Source organism: Peromyscus maniculatus, chromosome 15, assembly GCF_049852395.1.
Source record: "Peromyscus maniculatus bairdii isolate BWxNUB_F1_BW_parent chromosome 15, HU_Pman_BW_mat_3.1, whole genome shotgun sequence".
NCBI classification, from domain to species: Eukaryota; Metazoa; Chordata; class Mammalia; order Rodentia; family Cricetidae; genus Peromyscus; species Peromyscus maniculatus.
Window position 1 is genome coordinate 80,886,289 of NC_134866.1, and position 5,776 is coordinate 80,892,064.

Here is a 5,776-nt window from a genome sequence, read left to right on the forward strand (position 1 = left end):
GCAAATGCTTCAGCTGCTTTAGTAACGTCACAAACCAGGATCACACACAGAGACCCTGTTTGCTTCTTTCTCTGGATGCTTTTGGGGTTCATCTGTGCACTGTGTGTGCAGTAATCGGTTTGTTCCCGTCTCTGCTGAGCCATCTTCCTCGTTACGTGTGGCCTGCAGTTGATTTCCCAGTTTGTGCATTCACATGGGTTGTTTCTAATTCCTGACCGTGCTGCAAGCATTCAGATGCAGTTTCTATGTGGACATGCATTTTGACTTCTTTTTCATGAATGTCTAGGAATTCTTGTTTCTTGACTGTCCTTAGCTCTCTTGAGTCCATGTATCTGTTGGCCAGAATCACACTGTTTGACCGTAGTTGCTTTATATAAAGTCTTGATATTGCATAGTCATGTTCCTCCACCTTTTTAAAATTTCTTTTTCCAAGGGTTTGACTATTTCAGATCCACCTCTCGTCTCTCTCCTTCTTTTCTTTTCTTTTCTTTTTTCTTTTCTTTTCTTTTCTTTTCTTTTCTTTTCTTTTCTTTTCTTTTCTTTTCTTTTCTTTTCTTTTCTTTTCTTTCTTTTCTCTCTCTCTCTCTCTCTCTCTCTCTCTCTCTCTCTCTCTCCCTCTCTCTCTCTCTTCCTTCCTTCCTTCTTTCCTTTCTTTTGTTTCCTTTTTTCTTTGTTTCTTTCTTTCTTTGTTTGTTTGTTTCTTTTTTTGAAGAGGGCAACTTTACTTGGAACATCTGAAACATCCCAGAGGTCAGGGAAAGAGGTCAAAGGTGGGGAGGCCCAAACTGGCAGAATCAGGGGGATACGTGTGAAGGGGACGTTATAGGGAATCTCGTTGACGGCAGGGAGAGATGCATATGGGTCCAGGCTGCTGGAACATGGGTGAGGCTAGTACAGTATCTCCTGGGCACGGGTTTGCAGCTGGCGCAGCAGATGCGAATTGCAGCCGAAGCCGCACTGCATGCGGGAGTAAGGCCCCGCGGGCACCTGCATACACTAGTAGGCGGCACAGCTGGTCGCAATTGCTCTTGCCACACTCCAGATACTTTTGGGGGGCCTTCCATCTCTTCCCTATCCTGCGGTGTGTGACCAGGTAGCGCAGCAGATTGGGCAGCTGTAGGGACACTTGCCAAAGCCGCTACAGCAGTGGTGAGCCAAGTTGGAGCTGGCTGTTGCGGATGCGGGGACCACAGGTGTCACAGGGACCGGGGATGCGTTGGTGAACGGCGGTGTGGGCACTCTGGCAGAAGCCCTCACTGCCAAAACTGCATTTGTAGCCCCACCCCATCCCATCCCCACCCCCACGGCTGCGCAGGTGATGGGCCAGGCCTTGCATTTGGCGGAAGCTTTTGCTACATTGAGCACAATGGTAAGGTCAGCAGATGGCGAGCAGGGACGTTGCATCCCCCTAAGAGTTTGCTGCACTGGGGACAGGCATGGGGCTTCTCACCTGTGGGCACCTACTGGTGCTGACATGCTTGGAACTTTGGATGAAGTAGCCCCCAGAGGCCTGGCAGGAAAGGGGTCATTAGCTAGTACGGACTCAGTTGTGGGTCACCGGATGTTTGCTGCATCAGAAGGTCTTGCCACAGTCACGGCGCACTTAAGGCTTGCTTTCCTAGAGAGAGCTAAGGTTGCCAGGGTCTTCTGAGGACTGATAATCCTTGCCCTTGTCCTATATGCTCAGGGGATGCTTTAAGCTGGAGCGCTGTTGGAAGGTCTGTCCTCAGTGAGAGCAGAGGACAACTGCCATCCCTGGCACTTCCGTCTTGTCTTCTGGATCTGGCATTTGATTTTGTTCCAGGGCGTGTGCCAGCAGGTGTTGCAGGAGGCTGGAGCGACACTGGAAGCCCTGGTCACAGTCAGCGCGTTGGAAGGAGGGCTCAGAGGACAGCATTAGCAAGTGCTTCGCTAACTGTGATCTCTGGTCAACGCGGTGGTTGCCGAGATGACAGGTGTGTGGTCACTCGTCCGAGTGTGCGCACAGGTGCAACTTGAAGATGGAGCTACAGTGGTCTTCCTGAACCACACACCAGAAGGAATAAACCTGGGAGAAATCATAGCTGGGGGGCCCGTAGGTGGGACAGCTGGGGGATGTTCACACTGTGCACAAATGAACTGCACCTCTGCGTCCGACTCTGGGGTTACCCTGACCTCCACACCTTTACTGCCCTAGTGCCTGGGTGAGAAGAGATTCTCCCGAGAATCCAGGACTCTCTGTCTGGGACTCCGCTGAGATGATGGGCCAAGTAGTCACTTTAGACTCTTCAACTTTACGTTCTTCTTTGTCTGGCATTCCGCTCCCAAATCCAAGAGGGTTTGCCTACCAAGCCTTTTGTGAAATATCCTCAAGGGTAAGGGACTCCAATATGCTCTCACTTCTTGGTTTCTGGAATTCTCCTCCACCATAAGGGACACTGGGAAGGATGGATTTCTTGAAGGCACTGGTGTATCTATCTTCTGGGGTTCTGGGTTCACTGGCCTCTTAGAACTTGAGGCAAATCTCCACTCCTCAGGTTCAGTCGTAGTGATGGGCACTGGCTGAGATAGGGGGTAATTCAATTAATGGATGCAGGGCTGGAGTCTCCTCTAAGGGAAGCTCCCTTTAGGGGCTTTGTCTGGGGACCTGGGAAAGGCTACCTTGTTCGTCCGAGGTGATGTCTGTAAGGGGACAATTCTTGCTAGCATTGAAGCTAAAATCCAGTGGCCCCACAAGTGGTGGTTCTGGGCATACACTCCAGCTGTGTACTGCCTCCTCTCCATCCCTGAGCAGCTGGCCCCATAGGGGGCTCAGCACATTGGGGCAGCCCTACAGGAACTGCTCTATCACCAACAGCTCCAGACTCTTGTTTCCTGGAGCTCAGAGCCAGCTTCAGCCAGTGGTGGCAGAGTTCCCGAAGCTCTCTCAGGGACGCCCATGGCCCATGTCCTCCGGATAGTGGGAGCATCTGAGGAGCTTGTGGGCCACCTCCGGGAGGCCTGGCCTTTGCTCACCTGGAATCCTCCTGGTCAACCTCCTCATCTTCTTCCATTTCCACTTCTCTGAGCTGCTCTTGTTCCAGGGCATCTGGGACTGGTTCTGCCAGCATTTTTCACATCTCCTGCAGCTGGACCAATTCTCAGGTCCCTTTGCTCAAGTCCCTATGGAGTCCTGAGGCTGAGATGTCTGGGGGTCCTTGGAGGGATCCAGAACAAGAGCCAGCACAGGCCAGCCAGGGGACAGACTGCAGGAAAATGCAGTGGGAGGATCTTTGCTTTTCCATGTACCTTTCAGAATTGGTTTGCCAGTTTCTTCCCAATAGCCATCTGGAATTTTTATTGGTTTATAATGAAATTATAGGTGAATAAATGGAAAGAGTCAGTATCCTAACAATATTGAGTCTTCTAATTTCTAAACATGCTGTAGATTGCCATTCATTTAGGTATTTCTGTAAATCTTTAAAAATTAATTGTAATAATTTTCACTGTTTGTACATGGAGATTATGATAAAGTATTAATTTTGTAAACCTCATCAAATTCACTTGTTAGTTGTAGGCGATAGAAAAATTTTTCGAGACTTTTAGAAAAGATTGTCTACGTAGGTAAAATCACTTTCTGGCTATATAAGTAGACTTATCTCTAGCTTTCCATTATAAATACTTCCTATTTCTTTTATCACCTTACCCACACTGGCTGGATCATCTAGTTAGGCTTGGAATACTGGAGGTGACAGGACCCACATTCTCTGTGCCCAGCTTCAGGAAGAAAGTCTTGTCCCTTCAATATTGAGTAGGCTAACAGCTGTAGATTTCTATAAATAGCATCTACTAGAATGTTCTTTCCGAGTTTACCTAGGGGTTAAGATAAATAAATGTGGAACTCTATTAGTTCTGTCTCTCCAGCTGTTGAGATGATGGAGTCATCTCTGATTGCTGTTGATTTGGATTATTACATCGATTGATTTTTTTTTTCAGGTTGGACCACTCTGTGTTTCTGGGATTTGTCTCACAGGGTGATGACACACTGAATTCCTACATGGCTAGTTCAGTCTGTTAAGGATTTTTGCATTTACACAACAGTATCATGAGGGTATTGCTCTGTAGTTTTCTTGTAATACCTAATAATCTGATAATAATATGGTGTTTAGCATCAGAATGCTGTGGGGTTTTCTTCTTTATGTTGTTGATTCTACTTGTTTCTGGTTTATATATAATATAGTTATATATAACTTGACTTGTTAAAAATCTGCTTTCTTTTCCAGTTTGTATTTACATCATCAATTTCCTCTTTTTCCTTCTTTACGGCTGATTTTCAATCAACTAAACATAGAGGGGTGCCTTGTTTCAAATGTTTCTTCCCTGTTTCCTCTTTCCTCATCTTTACCCCTCCTCCTGTCTTAACCCCCTCACCCCCCTCACCTTCATTCACCCCTCTGACCCCCACCCCTCTGACCCTCATCCCTCACGCCCTCACTCCCACCCCCTTCGAACCCCCCCCCCCCCCAGTCAGTTTCTTTCTCTTTCCCTATTTCCAGAAACATGGTCAGGTCAAGTGATAATCTTTTTGTCTCTGAAGTTTGCTTTCAAACTGATATTATTTTTTAGACTTATTCAGAAAGGGAGAAAGTTTTTCTTTTGTTTTGTTTCTGTTTTTTTTTTTTTTCTGATGATGAAGGTTTCATAGGAAAGCACTTTCATAAAAGAAATAAATCCAAAGCAGGGCAGCGGTGGCGCACACCTTTAATCCCAGCACTCGGGAGGCAGAGGCAGGAAGATCTCTGTGAGTTAGAGGCCAGCCTGGTCTATAGAGCGAGTTCCAGGACAGCCAAGGCTGTTACAGAGAAACCCTGTCTCGAAAAACTAAACAAACAAATAAACAATAAAAGAAAGGAAAAAGAAAAAAAATCTCATTTTACGTTGCTGAGACAGCAAGGTCAGCCCACTGATGTCCATTCCAGTAGGCTCCCTGAAGGAGGACCAGGGCTCTTCATAGTTACTCCATCAACTGTGATTCTGTGCTTGCTCTGATACCCAATATCAAGGGTTGCTGACTCGGATGGAGAGTTTGTGTGCTGTTACCGTTTCCTACGTATACTTGTAAATGGGTTCCCATTTTAAAAAGTCTGTTTCCGTCAGAACTTCTCTTTTGTCTTTTCTGAAGTTAAAAGCACAACCCTCCTCAGTTACAGCTGTGAAGTTCCTCACGTTGATTTCATTGTCTGTACTTGACATTCGCTTCCACCAGCCCAAACCCAGAGGACCTTCTCCTCAGATACCACCACAAGGATTTTGACTTTTCCTGGAAGGAAGTCCTGGAACTCAATGAGGAGGCAGAAATGAACTGGATTCTTCCTCATTTCTGTCTTTCTTTCTTCTTTCATAGTTCACTGCTACTCCTGCTGGGTGGGGCCCTGTTTTTTTCTTTGGGATCCTGAACATCTGGATGGTTTTGAAGGCCAGATGATCCTAAGACATATTCTATCATGCACAACTGTACTTCCTCTAGCTTTACTCCTAGGTCAGGTGAAAGTGGGGGAGGGGGATCCAGGTAATTTCAACATAGAAGAAAATGTTTCCATAGATGATTTCCTGAGCAGATAACACAAGGTGTATGCAAAGTCACGGATAGACAATGCTTTAATCTCTGCCCAGGTGTGGAGGTAAGAATTTGTGTTAACTCAAGATGTGGTGGCATCTCTTGCTGGGTTTACTCCTTTCATTCCCAAATCATCACTGTTTGGGCTGCCAAGTCCAGAAGCACTGAATATGTAGATACAAAACCAGAGATCCAACCACA

The 5,776-nt window shown here is 46.6% G+C and overlaps 1 pseudogene; it reads right to left on the reverse strand.

The window, feature by feature from the left end:
• Positions 1-1,138: 1,138 nt before the first annotated feature.
• LOC102915895 (zinc finger and SCAN domain-containing protein 10 pseudogene) lies at positions 1,139-3,089 on the reverse strand (annotated as a pseudogene).
• Between the last annotated feature and the right edge of the window lie 2,687 nt (positions 3,090-5,776).